The sequence below is a fragment of the Dreissena polymorpha genome, chromosome 3 (assembly GCF_020536995.1).
Source record: "Dreissena polymorpha isolate Duluth1 chromosome 3, UMN_Dpol_1.0, whole genome shotgun sequence".
Taxonomy (NCBI): Eukaryota; Metazoa; Mollusca; class Bivalvia; order Myida; family Dreissenidae; genus Dreissena; species Dreissena polymorpha.
In genome coordinates, this window is record NC_068357.1 from 19,118,612 (window position 1) to 19,140,776 (window position 22,165).

The window sequence follows — 22,165 nt, forward strand, 5'->3', positions numbered from 1 at the left end:
TTTTTCATGGCAGTGATCCTAATGCTCTTGAGTTAAGTGTCCTAAAACTTTCGGTAAATGTAAATCTGTAAGACACATTTTCTCTATATACTCAAACATTGTGGTGCTACCATTGTCGGCTCAATAACATCAATCATAAATAAGAGCATTCAAAGCGGAACCTTTTCGGACAGGCTTAAGAATGCATATATATTGCCTGTGAATAAAGAATCAGATAATATGATCTAAACAACTATAGACCCGTATCCATACTCCCAACTATTTCTAAGATATTTGAAAGACACATTTCACATGCTAGACATTGTTAAGTTATATTTATATATACTGTGTTTTTGGAGACCACATTGTAAAAAAGAAATGTTATTTCTGAATGTGTTATCTTCGTGAAATAAAGTTATTATTATTATTATTATTATTATTAGAAGTACCCTTAGTTTGCTCAACACATAGGACATTTAATTTTTATGCCCCCTGATCGAATGATCGGGGGTATATTGTTTTTGGCCTGTCTGTCTGTCTTTCCGTCATTCCGTCATTCTGTCACCAAAACTTTAACTTTACATTAAAGTTTTGCAATAACTTTTGAAATATTGAAAAGCGCAACTTGATATTTGGCATGCATGTGTATCTCATGGAGCTGCACATTTTGAGTGGTGAAAGGTCAAGGCCATCCTTCAAGGTCAAAGGTCAAAAAAAAAGAAAAAGCGGCGCATTAGGGGGCATTGTGTTTCTGACAAACACATCTCTTGTTCTGTCATAAAACTGGATAATTGTAAGGACGCGTTACTAAACAAAGTGTGGTTCATTGCGCATGAAAAGAAAGTGTTCTGCACATCAACACTTCATGAGGAATATGTATTTTGATTTCTAAGGATGCCTTCAACGAGAAGCACTCCGAGGTATATATTTCTGATTATTATATCATATGAATGCCATTCACATCAGATATGACTTACTCGGAACCTACGTTAAGTAAATTACATTTGCTCACGTGGCAAATCAGCTTGTAATTGAACATTTAGTTTTTCCAGAAATATTTGCGATAAATGATTAGTTGTTGCCTGGTGTAAGAAGCTACAAATGCTTGTTTTCCATTTGCGATGGTATCATTGAAGTGGTCTGTGTTATGTTGGTGATATCTTTTTGTTGGATGATTTCTACGTTGTACATGCTAAATTGCACACCATATGTGATCCGTCAGGAGTCAATTTACATTTCTTGTGAATAGGATCTCGTCTTTATGTCTAAGGCAGTTGGATCGTAAGCTGTTAAATGAAATAAGGGGATTTAAGTGTTGCTTAATTTAAGTCACGGAAAATTTAGTATTTGATTTCAATTGCATTATGTTAATGTTTAATACAATATTCCGCTTATTTACTTGACCCAGGAATATTTAACATGATACCGCCTGCTATTAATGGTGTATAGTCTAATAATATATTGCACGATTATTTAAATGGCTCATAAAACATCACATAAGCTGATAAAGACAGTCTGTTACTTCGTGTCCCAGGTTGGCGACCTAAGACTGTTGGAACTTGTAATAAACGCTAACTGCAAGTATCTATAACACAAAGCACTCAATCATACTAAGGGCGTATTAAACAGAAAGCGAACAATTTGTATTGTTATCGTTCTTAAATCGCAAGACAATCATAAAAACGTATTTCCGCAAATTTATATTCATCAGGTATCTTGTGATCTTGTCCTGGTATGCAGCTAAAATAAGCATACGGTATTATATGATCCGGCAGTTATATATTTGCATTTAAACTTTTTAAGGGTACATGTAATCGCTGCGAATGTAATGTTTATTTCTCCCTGCAAGTTGGTGACTTACTTGTTAACGATTTGTCTATATTAGTTTCAAATCTCAGGTGCCAGATTATTCTTTAAGCATTTTTTTATCTACGGCACTATGTTTTTTCCTGATAGCGCGTAACACCCAATACACCATATGGTTATCGATTTACTGAGCATGCGTTACGTTTGATTGATTATGATAATGCTTTAATGAATTGTTCTGTTGTGACAAAGGCAATATTGTAGCAGATACTCAACCATTCGCTTTTCATATTTTCTCTAATCAACAGTGATTCATTTAACAGTTGCTCGCTTCACTTACCTTTCAGCCATTTACGCTTCCATGTATTCAGTTTTCAGCTGTCACTGTAAGTTTCTTTTAAAATCGGACTAGAGTGCGGTGAAAAAAACATGCAGATCTGAATACAAGGATAACTGGGTAGTTTTGGCGAAATCTTTTTTTCACAAAAGGTCAGTGGTTCAGGCCCAGGTATGTCACCCTTTTTATTTTTAAAACTTATTTATTGCTGCACACTGCAGCGCCTTATTTCGACGTTTCAATATATCAATGTATATGCATTTAATGAAAAAAAAAACGTTGTTAAAAGCAAACATTTGGGAATAAGTCCCGTTTTTTTTCACGTTCAAAACCCTAAAAACATTATATGATTGGTTAACACAACGGTTTGCCGAAAAGTTGACCATCTATTAGTCTTTCTTTTATCCAAATCCGTAGCTTAGTTTGGGACTTAATTTATATAATCATGGTTTTGCCACGTACAGTTTTAACACCTGACCAATTTTGGTAAACCATCAATTGCATTCATCATACGTCGCAGAACATTCCTGTGTATGGTTGCGCCTTATCAACAAATTGTACGAGTTGTTTTAACTAAAATCATTTTACATTTTAAGAGCACAGTTTTTTATTTACAAAGATACAGTTGTAGTGGCAGTATAATAATATTCGAGCCTTGCTTTGTTAAAAAGGGGTTTACTACTTGTACGTAATGTGCCGTCCCAGTTCAGCCTGTGCAGTGCACACAGGCTAATCAGGGACGACACTTTACGACTAAACTGGATATTTGCTTAAAATATACTTTCTGTGAACGAAATTTACCATAAAAGCGGAAAGTATCGTCTCTGATAAGCCTGTGCGGACTGCACAGACCAATCTGGGATGACACTTTACGCAAATGCATTAACACCCATTTTTCACAGATCACGGCCAAATTTTAATTGAAAAGTTCTCATGCTTCTCAACGGAATTGTTTATTATTGTTTTCCTGTTGCTATAGGATTCAAATGATTATAAATGTGGTTCAATTAACCGTCAGTTGTTATTGATTACTGGAGGTTATCCAATGTTTCAATAGTCACCGATTGTCTGTATAAGTGTATTTACATAATTATGCTTGTCAAAACACCGCATTGCTCAGCTGTTTCTTTACTCGCCTTATTCGTGCATTTCGAATGCCGAAAACCAATGTATTTACTTATCATTATTTTTGAATAAAGACATAATTTTGTTAACAGAGACTTGGTTGAACAAACTCCACAATTGCACAGTGGACGGCTTTTCACATTTTATACTGAACAGAACTAACAAGCATAAAAATGCAAAAAGAGACAGTGGTGGACTTATTATATATGTTAGAAATAATCTAAAACAAAATGTAGAATTGCTTAAATATAAAAATGATAGAATAATTTGGTTAAAAATAGATAAGTGTGTTTTCAATTCTGAAAATGATGTATTTGTATGTCTTTTATACAATGTACCAACTGGCAGTGCGAGAGAAGTGTATGATGATGAAAACATTTATGATTCATTAATACAAGATATTGTAGAATTTAATGCTATATATGAAAACAAAACTAGCTTTTTTATTACAGGAGATTTTAATTCCAGAACTGGGAATCGCAATGACTTTGTAAATGATGAATACCTGCATAACTTAAATATGATGCCTGATGATTACAGTATAGATGTATTCTTGCCGCGAAACAGTCAAGACAAAATTGTAAACGAAAATGGCAAATTGTTAATTGACTTCTGTAAACAAACAGGCCTCCGTATCATGAATGGTCGTGTATGTGAAGACTCGCACTTAGGTCGGTACACATGTATAAAGGACGCTGGTTGCAGTGTTGTTGACTATGTACTATGTATGCCAGAAATGAAAGTTCACACAATTCTCAATATCAGATCCAAGCATAGAATCAGATCACTGCAAAATAGAATTTTCCATTAAAACTGAACACAGAAACGCGGAATTAAATATAAACAGCGAAAATGAACCAAGAAACTTACCGCAAATAGATCATACTTTTATATTGGATGAAAATAAAAAATATTTTTTATCAATAACCTTGAATCTGAAGAAATAACACACGAATTACACAATCTAACCTGAAATATAGACACAATTACCCAATCTTCAGAAATTGATAATAATCTTGAAACATTTTGCAACTTATTAAACAAAACTTGCTCACCATTAAAAAAAAACATCAAAAACAGAAATAAACAGACAACAAGAGGGCCATGATGGCCCTGAATCGCTCACCTGACTCATTAAGATCAGATGAAAACTATGACCTCTATTGTCTACACAATGTTTTTCTATGATTTGACCTAGTGACCTAGTTCCTGACTCTAGATGACCCAAATACAATCCCAATCCAGATTTCATCAAGATAAACATTCTGACCACAGTTCATAAATATTGGATGAAAACTGTGACCTCTATTGTCAACACAAGGTTTTTCTATTTATTTGAACTAGATTTTTACCTCAGATGACCCAAATACAATCCCACCCAGATTTCATCAAGAATTCTGACCAAATTTCATAAAGGTTGGATGAAAACTGTGATCTCTAATGTCTACACAAGGTTTTTCTATTATTTGACCTAGTGACCTAGTTTTTGACCCCAGATGACCCAAATAAAATCCCAACCCAGATTTCATCAAGATAAACATTCTGACCAAATTTCATAAAGATTGGATGAAAACTGTGACCTCTATTGTCTACAGAAGGTTGTTCTATTATTTGACCTAGTGACCTTGTTTTTGACCCCAGATGACCCAAATACAATCCCAAACCGGATTTCATCAAGATAAACATTTTGACCAAATTTCATCAAGATTGGATGCAAACTGTGACCTCTACTGTCTACACAAACAAATTGTTGACGGACGGACGCACAGACACACGCAGGCACGCACAACGGACGCCGGACATCAGACGATCACATAAGCTCACCGTGTCACTTCATGACAGGTGACCTAAAAATATGTGTCGGAGATAAACATGAACAGTTGTGGTTAAAATCCCATAGAAACAAGGGCTGTTTGTAAAACATGCATGCCCCCCTATATGGGCTATAAGTTGTAGTAGCAGCCATTGTGTGTAATACGTTTTTTGTCACTGTGAATGGTGGTGGTGGTGGTGGTGGTGGTGGTGTGTAGTAGTAGTAGTAGTAGTAGTAGTAGTGTAGTAGTGTAGTAGTGGTAGTAGTAGTAGTAGTAGTAGTAGTAGTGGTAAAGTAGTAGTAGTAGTGGCAGTAGTAGTAGAAGTATAATAGTAGAACGTGGTGGTGGTGGTGGTGGTGGTGGTGGTAGTAGTACTAGTAAGTAGTAGTAACTAGTAAGTAGTAGTAGTAGTAGTAGTAGTAGTGTAAAGTAAGTAATAGTAGTATTAGTAGTAGTAGTAGTAGTATGTAAGTAGTAAGTGGTATTTATTATTAGCAGTATTAAGTCGTAGTAGTATTAGTATTAGTAATAAGTAGTAGTAGTAGTATTAGTAAGTAGTAGTAGTATTAGTAGTAGTAGTAGTAGTAGTAGTAGTAGTAGTAGCAGTAGCAGTAGCAGCATTACAAGACCAATACTTAAGAATGATCAAATGGGAAAAGGTAACATAGCACCAGCAGTAAATATGGGGCTCATTTACAGGTCAGATTTGGAATCTCTGCTGTAAAATGAGATTTTGAATGAATTAAAGGGAGGCAAATCTGTAATAAAAAGAACATGCATAAACCGTAGTTGTTTCCCTTGTTTGAACAATGCTAAATCCTTACAAGTTTGGAAAGAATTGGATGAAAAATTTGGACTTTATTGCATAAACACCATTTTCTCAATTCAAGGGGAGGTAATTCTGTACTTCATGGACCAATAATGCTCATTTTTTGTAGGGTTCGTGTCCTCATTGATATAAAGACACTGTGCAAATTTGGAAAGGATCGGACAAAAAATGTGGAAGATTTTTGAAAGTTTTCACAAAATAGGCAAAAACGAATAAACATGCAAAGTTCAACGAGCTCCTGCGGCCATGTTTTTTGACGAATCAAATTTCTTTGAACAACTTTTTCAGGGGAGCCCTCAAAGGTCATCCCTGTGAAATTTTTTGAAAATCTGATGAGCGGTTTCTGACAAGAAGATTTTTTAAGGTTTTTACCATATATGGTCATGGCGGCCATCTTGGTTATGCGATCAAATTTTTTTTAACAATTCTTTTGTCCCATGACCTAGGGATGCTCCACATGAAATTTAGTTGAAATTGGCTCAATGGTTTAGTAGAAGAAGATGTTTACAAATTGTTTACGGACGGACGGACGGACGGACGCCGGACGCTGAGTGATCACAATAGCTCACCTCGAGCTATCGCTCAGGTGAGCTAAAAACACAGAATAGTTGGTTTGACAATGAATGTAAACAAAAACAGACAGATTTTTACGAAACCCTCAATAATTACAGATCTGATAATAGTGACGAAAACAGGAAAAATATGGTACAAGTCAGGTCACAATACAAATCACTCGTAAGATCAAAAAAGTTCAAACACGATAGAAAAAATACAGAAAAACTAATTAATGCTAGAATGAACAACGCAAAGGACTACTGGAAACTATTAAAAAGCTTATGTACAAATAACACATCTACAAACATAACACATGATACCTTTGCTAGATATTTTAAAGCAGTAAACTGTCCAGACTCAACATTCTACCAAGCAGATGAAGACACCCTACATTTTAATGAAAGATATGTTAAAGGGGAATTCAATATTATGTTTGAAGAACTAAACATTGAAATAAGCAATGATGAAATACTTAAAGCATGTAAAGAGTTGAAAAATAAAGAGTTGAAAAATAATAGATCAGGAGGACCAGACTACTTCATAAACGAATTTTTCAAATACGGCATAAATAATCTTCTTAACTATTTAAGTAAATTATTTAATAAGATCTTCAATTTAAACTACTTCCCACAAAAATGGTCAAACGGTTTCATAATACCACTGCATAAAAAGGAGACATAAACAATTCAGAGAATTATAGAGGAATTACACTACTAAGCACACTCGGAAAACTATTCACAAGAATCCTCAATAATAGACTTAATGCATGGGCCGAAAATTACAGTGTTTACGTAGAAGCAGAAGCCGGTTTCCGATCAAACATGTGTACTACTGATAATATTTTTATTCTTCACGCGGTGATACAACAAATGTTAAATAACAACAAGAAATTATTTGTCTGTTTTGTCGATTACACAAAGGCGTTCGACTTACTAGTAAGAGAAAATATATGGCACAAACTTATCAAACTAGGCATCAGAGGTAAAATGTTAGACATCATCACATCGCTTTACTCAAATGTTAAATCATGCATTAAATTTAATAACTGCTTAAGTGAAAGCTTTATATGCAACCTCGGGGTCCGCCAAGGAGACTGTTTGTCACCGTTTCTATTTGCAATGTATATAAACGACCTTGAAGAGACATTGATATTAAAAGGCCACAAAGGAATAAGTATCCACATGCTCAAACTATTCTTACTCTTATATGCCGATGATATAACAATAATGTCAGAAAATGAACAAGACCTTCAGCATGGATTAGACATTTTATATCAATATTGTAATCAATGGAAATTGACGCTGAATGTTCAGAAAACAAAAGTTTTAATATTCGAGAAAGGAGGAAGAAACCCAAGGGGACAACATTTTCTATACGGCAACCAAGAACTTGAAATTGTCACAAATTTTCAATATTTGGGAATAACATTTTCCTCAAAAGGATCCTTCAACCTAACATTCGATAAACTTGCAGGACAGGGCCTAAAAGCAATATTTAAACTAAGATCATATTTATATAAATTCACTGATATCTCAATTGAACACTCGTTATCGCTATTCAATAAACTAATAACACCAATTCTGAATTATGCAAGTGAGGTTTGGGGTTTCAATAACAGTAAAAGATAAGAGACGATACACTTAAAATTTTGCAAACAGCTTTTAGGAGTTAAGTTACAAACACAAAATAACTTTATATACAGCGAACTTGGGCGATTTCCTCTAAAATGCAGCATTGTAGCTTATATTATTCGATACTGGTTCAAAATCTTAAAATGCCCAGAGACCAAACTAATCAAAATCACATATAAAATGATGTTGATAGAACTAGAAGCTAACCCAAACAAACCATCTTGGGTGAAATCACTAAAAGAATGTCTAGAACAATTAGGCTTTTTTCATGTATGGCTAAATCAGGGTGTTGAAAATGAAGACTTATTCATGTCATCTCTAAAACAAAGAGCACAAGATATTTTCTTGCAAAACTTAAACAATGAACTCCACATGTCCTCAAGAGCATCAACTTATATACTTTTCCACAACTATGGCTACAAAAACTATCTCAACAGTTTAAATATAAAAAATACCGACAAGCTTTCACACGTCTCAGGACATCATCACACAGACTCGCTGTAGAAACAGGAAGGTGGCACAAACCAAACAAAATACCAAGAAACGAACGAAAATGCCTATCTTGCAATACACTAGAAGATGAATTCCACTTTTTATTAGAATGCCCACTTTACAGGGAAATAAGAAAATTACACATTAAAAAATACTATTGGAAACATCCAAACATAATTAAATTTTCAGAACTAATGTCCGCAAACAACAATGGTATACTAAAAAACCTAGGAATATATATACATAAATCACTGGTGTTAAGAGAAAATATATACTCACAGAATTAGTTATTAATCACCTATTACATATAAAGAAGTGAAACTCCAGCTGCTGGAGCAGTATTGAATTTTCATTAAAAACAATTAGTTGGTCCTTTATTTAAGGCAAGTGACCGATTGCCCAAACAGTACAAAACAGCACAATACAGCACAATACAAACCAGCATAAAACACAAAATATGAATAAAGCTGGGGTCACCGCCTTGGAACGGTCAATGCAAAGCATTGGGGGTTTAAACCTGGTTATAGAGCGCTCAACCTCACACTTGGCCCAGCAATATTCATAATACATTTAAGTGTAAATAAAATTTAACGTCATAGCATTGTAACTCAAATTAAACAATAATAAAAGGGAATTAAAACGCATTCAATTTAATTACTATTTAATTACTCAATTGCATTGAAGATACAAGAGTAACAGAATTACAACTTTTTGACGAACGATCAAATAAAACTATTAACAATTGTCAACTACATTCCTTCTTTATAGAAAAGATTTGAGAATATAGAATCATATAGTTAATATCTTAGATAATCATCGCGCAAATACAGGAAGAAGCAGCAATAATGGGTGTAAAAATTCCATATTACATAGCTTGGTTGTTTATGTGACTGCTAAACAAATTAAAAATAATTAAATCAAACAAGAAACGCCTATCAGAGAGAAAATATAAATAAAATGGAACGTTATAAAATAAATATAATTATACTCACAACCATGCGAGCCTGGCAAACCCGTCAATGTGTGAAATGGCAATCCAGCTTTTATATGTTTTCACAGCCTCTTATTACAGCACCGATGAAAACACACACCACTATTTTTTAACCAAATTAGTAGAAAAACAATTTGTGTCAAGAAACAGTAGTGGTACCTGAAATTGAAAAAGACAAAATACACTGGTATTACAAAAAGATACAACATAAAACACAATTATGTTTATTAGGTGTATTGCAAACATAATAATCAAATAAACATCATTAGTAAACATCATATTTTATTAACATGTAAGCCAGTATATGTATTTTGCTCATTTTTATGTAGGTGTACATGTATGTATCTAAGTTTATAACAGTTGTCCATCATATACCATGCTATTTTATTCTATGTTGTTACTAAAACTTACAAAATGTGCATAATCTGTAAGGTTTTCTTATTGGTGAACGCAAATACAATGCATTTGTTTACCACATATCAAATAACAATCGATAAATGTGTGCTCTAATTGTCTAAATGTGTAACTTTTAAATCTTCAAAAATTGTTAGCATGATGAATTGCAATTGGCCATCACATATCAAGCTACTCAATTGTATCATTAGTATATACATATAGCTCCATCATGTGTAGTAACCTAATTCCTCGAATTAGATTACTTGACTAACATGAGTCATGAGCAGACCTATTATTATTAAATAAAAGTTGGTCAATTTTACACTACTCCTATGAATATGAGGTCAATTTACATCGACCTCATATCGTTTAACGTTATTTTGCAATAGCATAGTTCCGACATGAATTCATGTCGGAAGCTTTAACGGCATCAAATTCATATAACAGCACAGAATAATCATGCAATAAATTATTAAACATAAAATATAAACATTTTTTTACTAATTGCATTAGAAGAATGTTTATACAAACTTACAAGTAATGATAGTCCAGACCTTAAAACACTACCACTGTTCAAATTCCATATTGTTGCCATATAGCACTGTGTAAATTGAAAGTTGCATAATGTTACCTCATTGGTCGGTTATAAATACATTGTTTCTCTATATATAGTATTCGATTTAGACGAAAATAATAATTTACGTGGAATGTCATATTAGTTTTCCATTAAAACTTTGATCTTGCCTTGTGTGTTTTTGGACGTTATTTATTATGTTATACTTATTTTTGTATTTCATTAAGAATTAGAACGTATAGCCCTTTTTGTTAACTGTTTTAGCAAACGATTCGCGGCTTATTAAGTTAAGACACGGAAAATAGTTAAAGCGACACTTTTATTTAAAGGTTTAATGTGAACAATATTAAATGAAACCTTTTTTGGTATTAATATATTTTATTGACATGTTAAATTCGATACTTGAAAAGGTGTTTAGTCTTTAAAATGATGTTGCTGATATTGTTAATTTCAATAACTGTTAATATTCTCAATGTTGTATAAGAAATTAAATAGTTTTACTGAGTTGTATTCCCGCCTAAAATCCGATATCGTATAACGCACAACGGTTAAGAATAAGGTCTGAATAAGTTTAAGTATTCAGATCCGAATATCAGCAGCTGTGTCAGCTGGGAAGCCCCGTTTTGGCTTTAACAACCGCAAGCGAAACAACATACTTTAAAGGGGCCTTTTCACAGATTTTGGCATTTTTTTAACTTATTTATTAAATGCTTAATATTGATAAATGTAAACATTGGATCGTAAAAGCTCCAGTAAAAAATCAAGAAAAAATTTTAAAAAAGGAAAAGAACATTGCCCGGAGCAGGTTTCGAACCAGTGACCCCTGGAGTCCTGCCAGAGTCCTGAAGTAAAAACGCTTTAGCCTACTGAGCTATTCCGCCGAGTACACATTCGTGACGTAATTTTTACCTTATATAAGCAATCTTCGTAGTTTCACAAAATTTAACGACAAAAACAGAACTCTCCAAATTATTCAATCGTTTCGCGTTGCAACGCTTTATATTTTTTAGGTTTTAAAATCGTCAAAAGATGCATATAATGGCTATATTAGACTAGAGCATGGTTAATGTTCAGTATTACTGTTTCCTCACAAATATCATAACTAAAACGAAAACTTACGAATCTGAAACAACTTTTTTCAATTTTGTCAATTTACCAAAGCGTGAAAAGATCCCTTTAAGTCTTGCACTTAGACTCCATGATCACAGAAATAATATAGAACTCACCAAACCAAGATAATATTTGCATTTAGAGTAAGGAGTATGCACAAGAGTTAAATTGGTTGATAGAATGAGAAAGGGTAAATTATCTAAAGGATTTAAGTATAGTGTATGTCCATTAATACAGTGTCGGAGACTTTTTTCGCTTTTAATGAACTATTTGATTATCAGTATTATGTTTTAAATTTTGTTCATGTACGTTTATGTATGTTTTGTTTACTTGTGAGTGTGTGCGTGTGAGCATAGGGCTGGTGCGTATTTCTGCATTTTTGTTTTCTCTTTGTTGACTTCTTATGAAAATATGTTGTTCTCGTGGGCCTCATATGGCGTATTAGATCGAAATAAACACCTACCGTATATTCTTTAAAAAAAATGTTTTATTAAAGGGGCCTTTTCACAAATTTTTGGCGTGTTTTGAAGTTTGTCATTAAATGCTTTATATTGTTAAATATAAACATTGGATCTTAAAAGCTCCAGTAAACAATCAAGAATAAAATTTTAAAAAAGGGGAAAAAAGTAGCCCGCATCAGGGCTCGAACCAGTGACCCCCGGGGTCCTGGAGTAAAAACCAATTAGACCGCTCGGCCATCCTGCCAAGTATGTATAAGCGACCTATTTTAAACTTTATATAAGCAATCTTCGTAGTTTCACAAAATTAAACGACAAAACAGAATTCTCCAAATTATTCAATCGTTTCGCGTTGGAACGCTTTATAATTTTCAGGTTTTTAAATTGCAAAAGATGCGTATAATGGCTACATGTATATTAGACCATGGTAAATGTTCAGTATTACTGTTTCCTCACAGAAATCATAACTAAAACGACAATTTGCGAATCTGAAACAACTTTTTTCAATTTTGTCAATTTACCAAAACGTGAAAAGATCCCTTTAAGTATTATTCCGTCAGGGGACAAAAATTCCACTCGTCCGCTTGTATTGACGAGTGAAATCTTGAAAGGACGAGTGAATTTCCCTAAAGCTCTCGTCCTACAGGACGAGTGAAAAAAACTGATGTTAAAAATGTATTTTCTGACCAGAAAGACTCGTTTTCATTAAATAAAATCATTTTCTTAAAGTATATCTATTCCGAAAGGAGAATGCGAATGAACCGGAAATTGTAATTGTAAATTTCAAACAGCAGGTGCGCGTTGTTATGCGAGACTGTTTCCCGAGTAAATATTGGCTTTTTGGTGTAAACTTTGCGCGTCCATGTTGACAGGGAACCATCCGACTGCATTCACTGTTAGTATTGATGTTTAAAGAATTGTTTAACTGTGAAGTACGGTTTGAAACCAGTCTGAATTTTGTCTGAAAAATGTCTGACATTAAAGTTGGTGGGAGCGATGTTCAAACGCTCCGAAACGGAAACACGCGAGTCTTCATTTAGTTATTTTGTGTTCCTCATAAATAAAGTAGATCTAACTTATTTCAATGCTTAACATTTCTTTTGTGATCAGCAGGCATGAATAACTGAGTAAGCAGCATTTTAGCAGTGATATAGGAAACTTTATTAGTCATATCAGCAATCTTTATTTCACACAATACTTTGAAGGACAAGTGCATGTGTTTGCAGGACGAGTGAAAATGTTAATGCACTTGTCCTGCAGGACGAGTGCAGTTTAGAAATATTTTTGTCCCCTGATTCCGTGTTTGCTGTCAAACACATTTTTATTAAAGAATATATTTCATAACGTTGCGCAACAATTAATGATGCATACAACTGGTAGTTTTAACACACACATATAGGTTTCATTTAATTAAAGATTACAGAAAGCTAAAAAGTGATTTGGTTTGTTGTACAACAACAATTGGTTATGTGTAACCTATTCAAAAAATAATTTCGTTCAAGATAATTCAATGTTATTCTATAAACGACAAACACACTTCGTGTGTTGTGTATGCTTATTTTTAAAATGTACAAGTGATTTTAAAGCACAATATTTACACATTGAAGAGGTAATCGCTCACATTCATGTCTAATTAATGATAATTTTATGCATTAGCAAAGATTTATCGAGAAAAACTGAAGTTTAAGTTGAAATCAATTTGCTATAGGAAAACGATGTTAGGCGTTTAGACGTAATCGGTAGATTACGTCTAATTATTTGGACTAAATTTTACACATGCGCCTCAACCTAACGTTTTGATTTCGGGTTAGGTTGTCAAGCTTGTAAAACTGTACCACACTTACAACGTTGACTTACCATGATAAAATCCATTTAACTGTATCTACGACGGTAGTTAATCCGATTATTTCCAGACACATTTGATGATTTCTCCAATTATAAATCGATTGTGTAACGGAAGCACGAGTTGATATATCGGATATTAATATCGTTATGAGCTTGAACATGAAAGGCTACACAACATCAACATCAATCGCAAAATACACATGCACCAATTACATCACCAACGTTGTAAAAATACTATATGATACTTTGTGTATATATATATATATATATATATATATATATATATATATATATATATATATATATATATATATATATATATATATATATATATAAGCGTTGTGTGTGTGTGTGTGTAAATAATAAATGTTATTTTGTAAACTGTTAAACATGTATGTAAATATATATGTAAATAACTTTTACTGATAAATGCACCTGATATGTACATGTACCTGAAATCAAACACTATAGCATGCCTACGTGAGTTTTTCTATATTTTTGGCTCTCTAACAAGGAATATACAATCTAACCCCCCCCCCCAAAAAAAAAGGCTACCTAGATTTAATATCCATTTTTGGTTAACTCAACTTTGTGTGTCAAATATATACTAAATATACCGTTCATATTTAAATTTACACTTTTTAATACATAAACTCTAGTTACATTTCATTAGACTAGAACTTTCATTTTTCTCCGAAATGACCCAATAACCCAGTCACCCTGGTCTAAGACAAATACACGCTATATTTTTTTTTCCTTCCATTGCTTCCAAACGTTTATTTATTTATTTATCTTTTTATTGCATCTTCACAATCAAAACTACATGCTGATGTATCTATATCTCCCCATATATATATGCAGATATCTAACATGATGCAACATATCTCACCATTAACCGGTTGTATATTTCTTTGTCATGTGTTGCATGCGGAATGATGGGCATATTGCCTTTTTTCCTGAATGAACATCTATATATAATAAATTAGCTTTCAGTTGCGGATTTCTTCCTCTTGTATATAAGTTCATTACTCGTTTTGCTTAACAACATTTGTCTTTACTCCTCTATGTACAACAGTTTTCTATATGGACTCTTCAACTGTTGACACTCCATTGCTCTTTGACTGCGCATGGCTGGTGTCATTCTGGCGTTTTCCTAATTTTAGCCTCTTTCTTTGGAAATATTGCTTATAGCATCTGTGTAAAGTGTCATCCCAGATTAGCCAGTGCAGACCGCATAGGGCAATCAGGGACGACACTTTTCGCATACACTTTCAGAAGAGAGCTCATTTAAACGAAAAGCTCCATAAAAGCGAAAAAATGTCACCCATGATTAGCCGCCCATGATAACTGCACATGCTGATCTGGGCCGAAACTGTACGCACGGGCATTAAGCCCAGCTTTGCCAGAAAGCGGCTCGTGTTATCTGATGGAACGGTCATCTGCTCGTTTGCTGTTTTCTGTTGGTTTTCCTTAGAGCAGCGACTTTCCCATAACAACGGTATTTTTGAGTATTTGTAATCGAGTGTACATGACTTCGGCTAATTAATTATACTTATAATGTCTATCTGAACGTATAATTCGCGCATCCAGTTTCTCCTTAAATGCTGCATCTATATCACCGACCAGTACCAGGGGTTTATCACGCTTACCCCGAAACAAGATAAGCTCGTACCTTTAAAGCGAGATTATACGATTTTGTGTATGTGTTTAATTGTAATATATTGATAAAATATGTTACAATAACACAAAATCGGCAATAAAATATACATTGAAGATTTTTTTATATAAAATTCGCAAAAACATATTAGCGCCCCGAGCCGATTGTGACGAAAATGTTTCGTACATATTTTCCTACAATAATCGAAGCATTAGTCTTTTTAGTTAGTGTTCGTGTGTCGTTTGAATAGATATCGTTGCAGGAATGTAAAATGAACCGTTAAACTGAATTAAGATTCACATCGTACATGCATGATTTACATGCTGGCGAATTTGACTGTACATACACTTTTGATTTCAGAATTAAATATCTCGCTTATTTAGCATTATTCGACACATGCTCTTCTTAACTTTTAATTTAATTTATATATTAAATATATGTTTAATAAGTTTTTTTACACATTTTATATAAATTAATAAATATTTGACAAAATCATATAATCTAGCTTTAACGATGTATAGTAACGCTATATTTGTTGTCTTGCTCTTCAAACGTATTCTTAAAAGCGATCCGTTCTGTATTTTCTGTTTATTATATCATATGAAAACAACACACATCAGATATGAATCTTTCGGAACTTACGTTATGCAAAATACCTATGATCGCTTATGGATGAACTATAAGTGTTTCGATAAATATTTTCAAGAAATAATCGGTTTCTACCTGGCATAAGATGCTACTAATGCTTGTTTTCTATTTGCGTTGGTATCATTGAAGTGGTCTGCGTAATGGTGTTGACGTATTTATGTTTGATGATATCTACGTAGAGCATGGCAAATTACAATATCAGAGGCGATTCGTTAGTAGTTTATTGATTTTTTTCGGGTGGAAAGTGTTTCTGATACCCATGGTAAATTAGATCGTAAGCTATTAAATAGAATAAGGGAATTTATTGCTTTTTAAATGTGTTCATAGAAATGACAAAGGACAGAGATCCAATAGGTCACGTTGACACATAGTGTTAATTCGTTTTTGCAGATAATAGATATATTCTGAGAAACACCTGATATATGTTGAAATAATTTATTTGTTTTAATGCGTTTCTGTAGAAAAGCTTTCTTGAAGTATCGCTTTACAGATTACCTCGGACTGAGCTAACATATGTACTCATTTTTTTTATAGTGGGAATATTCGAGTCACGCCATCGGTTGGGCGTTTGGTTGGTTTGCCGGTTTTGCGGCCGTCCGCATAACGTGATGTTATAAGTTTCACTGTTTTTGAGCTAAATTATTACTCAGTTCTTAACCGATTTAATTGAATATTGAAATATGTCTTCGCCATTAAGTATAGATGTTTAAGACACCTTATTCATTCTCACTGATCCGAACATTTATTTTAATATTTACTTTAACTTTGCCATGTTATGGGATAAAAATTAAATGTTCTACGCTTGTGGACTGGAATACCGGCACTTCTACATGTATCAAGCGATATAATTGAAATTAAAATATGTCACCATAAATCTTATGTTTAAAGACACTGTTTCAAGCCAAGTGATCTATTATTGCAATAGTTATGTGCCCACGAATGCAGCCTTTTTATGGCATCTAATGTTCTCCGTTTGTTGATTGAGCTAACGGTACTTGTACAATTCACAATCCGAAATCGTATTGAAACTTGGAATGTGACATCTCCATGAAATGTTAATTTGCAAGATACATTTTCATGCCCAAACGCCCCTGACTCATATACTCTTGACCTTATTTTGACCCACTATAATACTTGTTTTTTCCGTTCCGATGAGCGCACGCGTATTACAGAGAAAGCGCCCATATTTTATCAATCCGCGAGAATATCCTTTGGCGATATTTCCCAAGTTAATACTCAACTGGTAATTTGTGATACGTTCCTGGTTTGTAGCTACAATGAATATAAAGAAGTTAACATGATCATGTAGTTATATTAGTATATAAAGGTATTCGCTGCGCATGTGATGTTTGTATCTCCTCCATTCGAAGGTGCGGTGGTACATTTATGTTGTTTTGCATCTGTCCGTTGTTCGGGTGAATTGCTATTCGGTCTTTCGGTATGTTTGTCAGTGATATCATGTCGATATGATATACACCATCTTCAAAATTTAACTTATAATTGTAATAAGGATAGGGATAATACTATCGCTGATGTTTGTACTGTCCGCAGTATATGCTTTTAAAAATGAAATCATTACATAAGGCTTTAAATTCCCTTTATATTTTACTGCTACAAATGCTTTAATGGAAAACATACAAATTCATGCAACTTGGAGGCTAACTTGTTTTTACCAATTGTCTACATTTGTTAAAACTGTCAGATAATTCTTTAAATACTTGTTATAGTACTATGTACATTTTTTTTTCTGTTAAATACTTGTTATAGTACTATAGTACCATGTTTTTTTCTGTTAAATACTTGTTATAGTACTATAGTACCATGTTTTTTTCTGTTAAATACTTGTTATTGTACTATAGTACCATGTTTTTTTTCTGTTAAATACTTGTTATTGTACTATAGTACCATGTTTTTTCTGATAACAATTTAAATCACATACACCGATTTACCGAGCAAGCGTAACATTTGACTGAACATGTTTATTGTTAAAGGCATTATTTTGATGGGAAAATGGCAATATCGTAGCAGTTTCTTTAAACTTTTTTTTCTTGTAGCGTTTTAAAAAACAGTAATGCTTTGCTCGGATCACTCACTGTTATGCCATTTACGCATCTCTGCACTCTTTGTTAGTGGCCATTGTACATTTCTTTGAAATATTGTTCATATGTAACATAAATCGGACTGAAGTGAACAAACATGAAGATCAAATTGTGTTGCATTGAAATCATTATAAAAATTAATTAGAACTTTCTACACAGCCAATTATAGTGTAGCTATATACAATTGCATTGTACTGCGATTATTAATATTTTAAATGTTAAGCAAAATATGTTCGCAGATAATAGTTCATTTCTAACAACAAAGGATGGCTATTGTTTTGATTGTTTGTGTCAAAATTGGTGGCTCGGTCAGCCCACGAAATCAACGAAAATTAATGATTTTACACGTTTGCCGTTTTCTGTTCTGCTTTTACCCGGAGCTAAACGACTTTCCCATTACAACGGTATATTTGATTATTTATATCCAATTGTACATTTCTTCGGCTCATTAGTTATACTGATCATGTTTATGTAAACGCATTATTCGCCCATCCAGTTTTCTTTTAATGCTGTATCAATATCACTGACCGTTACACGAGGTTTATCGCGCTAACATCGGAACCTGATAAACCCGTGCCTTTAACGATGTTTACCAGCACTATATATACTGTATTGCTCATCAAACGTTTAGCTTCAAGCATTCCGGGGTGTACATTTTATGTTTGTTATATCATATGAACAACGTTCGCATCAGACATGACTTACTCGAAATTTATGTTATGAAAATTACCGAGGCGAATTCGCTTATAGTTGAACTTTTGGTGTTTTCAGAATAATTCCGAGAAATAATCAGTTTTTATCTTGCACAAGAGTCTACAAATGCTTGTTTTCCATTTGCGATTTTATCATTGAAGTGGTCTGCATTATGGTGGTGACTTATTTATGTTTGATGATTTCTACGTAGTGCATGGCAAATTGCACGCCAGAGGTGATTTGATAGTAGTTTGTTCAGATTTCTTTCGCGTGAATCGTGTCTCTAATACTCAAGGTAAATTGGATCGTAAAATATCAAATTAAATTAGGGAATATAAACGATGCTCATTGTAAGTCATGGCATGTTAAGTGTTTTATTTGTTTTCCTTAATTTAAAGTTTTATCCAATTTGTCACTTATTGTTATGCCCCCCCCCCCCCCCCTGCAAAGAAGAGGGCGTATATTGTTCACCTGGATGTCGTTCGGTCGGTCGGTCAGTCTGTCGGTAGACCAGTTCGTTTCCGACCAATAACGTGTTAACGGATTAACCAATTGGCTTGATACTTCCCATGTTAATTGGCCTTTGCAGTAGAGGACCCCTATTGAAATTAAACTAGTTCAAAGGGCAAGTTCACCGTGACATTAAGTGTTAAATTTGTTTCCGTTCGATATGTCATCAAAGGGTAGAATGATGGGCCTCATGCGTTGCAGATGCATTGCCCTTAAAATGAGATACCCCCTAGTGAAATTAAGGTCAATGATACAAGTCACTGTATTATTGAATTTCCGAAAAATAACTCGTCAGCGGATTGACCGAATTTTCGCAGAAACATTGGCCTCGCACAATTTCCATGGGTAACTCAGCAACGACTCCACCATGGCAACTGATACATTACCAGACGTATTGGCCTTAGTTAATATATGATGTAAGAGTGTGTCGCGTGCAACAGAATTGTCAAGGCTCTGTTTGGAGGGGAAAGCTGTTCTCTACCGAAATATTATACGAAATATTGAATTATGCAAGTTATGCAAGACAATGTTTCTTTACATAAGACGTAAGATAAGATTGTCTTAATAGACTTGGTGGATATGCCCCATGTGTTTTGCTTTTTCAGATGTTGTTCTTTTAGGTTTTATAATTCTTTTGATGTAGAAATAATGTATACTACAGTCAGTGAAATGATACAGACAGACGGACGGACGGACGGACGGACGGACGGACGGACGGACGGACAGACAGACAGACAGACAGACAGACAGACAGACAGACAGACAGACAGACAGACAGACAGACAGACAGACAGACAGACAGACAGACAGACAGACAGACAGACAGACAGACAGACAGACAGACAGACAGACAGACAGACAGACAGACAGACAGACACACAGACACACAGACACACAGACACACAGACAGACAGACAGACACACAGACACACAGACAGACAGACAGACAGACAGACAGACAGTTTACTAAAGTATCATTTATGTACAAACAATTGTATATATGATTGAAACTTGAGTCATTTCATAAAATATACTTAAAGATAGTTAGGTTAAAATATAAACAATATAATGAATTTGAGTTACAAGAGATTATTGACCGATTTTCCGAGATATAAACATCATTTAAACAGTTTAAAAGGTACAGATAGATAAAATTGTTAAAGTATCAACAATATAAACATTTTCATTGAGCTTTATTGTGTGAAATTATTATACTAGAAGCATATTTTTGTGAAATCTCTAGAGGTGTCATATATTGACCAAGCTTAATGAAACTTGGTAAGGACATTAATTTTTTTTTGTTCTAATGATCTCGGCTGAGGTCAGAACTTAGTTAGTCAATGGGCCAAATTAAAGAAAACGCCTGGAAACACTCTAAGGGCCTTATTTATTGCCCAAAAATAAGAAATTTTGTCAGAAAATGTGTCGCAATTATATCACGGTTATGTTTGAAACAAGTCACATATTATCAAAAACTAGGCCATTGGGTCAAATTATCTAAATCACTCTATATTCCACATGTGTTTGCACAACCATCATGAAACTTGCTTAGATTAGTTTTCCTTATGATATTTTTCCGAGTTCTAAAATTGTAAATGAAACATCACAAAAGCTTATCAAGACAGGTCGGTTCGCTCGGGCCTCGGTTGAGCGACCTAAGGAATTTGGACCGCCTATTTAATGATGAGAACATGTCTCCGTGGCACAACGCACTCAATTAAAGCTATGGGGCATTACACATAAAGCGCACACTTTGTGTTGTCTTTTTTCATATTCCGGAAAATATTCATATCCATATTCATAAAGCGATATTTCCGCAAATTAATACTAGTTATAGTTTAAACGTATTTATTGCATCAAATATGCATTGATGTATACGTTTTTGCAACATTCTCTGGATCCCAGTTATCTTATGTGTTGTAAATTTGATCCAGTAGTTATATATTTAAATGTTCTTGCTGCGAATGAACCGTAATGTGTATGTCTCCCCCTTCGAAGATGCGGTGGTACATGTTTGATGTTTTGCATCTGTCCGTCGGTCGGTCGGTCGGTTTGGTGTTCGATCTCTCGGAATGTCGAATGGCATGTTCGTGAAGCCATGTCTATAAAACGCTTACACTTTCAACTATCCTAATTCTTATTCTGGTAACTTGGGACTAAATAAAGTTCCAAATAGATTTTGAGATTAACATTTCAAAGGCTTATGTCACAAATGTTTTATTACCGTAAATACGCATAATTACATGCCGCCTTAAGTAGTTTTGATAATTGTGAGAAACACTTTTACGAAGTTTACATATTTCCCCTCGTTAAAGGCCAAACTATGATATATTATGGTATTGTTTGCAGTAAACGCTTTACAGAATGAAATCACTGCATAAGCTATAAATTCCTTAAATTTATATTGAACAACAACAAAAATCAACAACATGTTATAGCTACTTTTATGGAAATCAATACAAAATCATTATTATTGTTGTATTACTTGGTTACGAATTGTCTGCATTGGTTCATACCCTCAGGTGCCATATAATTCTTTTAAATAATATTTATATAACTATAGTAATATGTTTTTCCCTGAAAGCTTGTACATTCCAATATGATTGACCGAGCAAG

The 22,165-nt window shown here is 33.8% G+C and overlaps 1 protein-coding gene across 5 annotated transcripts in view; it reads left to right on the forward strand.

Moving 5' to 3' along the window:
- The window catches only part of LOC127873184 (uncharacterized), a 78,418-nt gene that overhangs the window by 37,146 nt on the left and 19,107 nt on the right, over positions 1 to 22,165 (forward strand). Inside the window, exon 1 of one of the 5 annotated variants that reach the window (XM_052416914.1) lies at positions 13,618 to 13,706. The exons of the other annotated variants lie outside the window; for them this stretch is intronic. The gene's annotated coding sequence lies outside the window, so the exon portion shown is untranslated. Of the gene's footprint in view, positions 1 to 13,617; positions 13,707 to 22,165 lie in introns of those variants that run through there. 5 annotated transcript variants of the gene reach the window in all.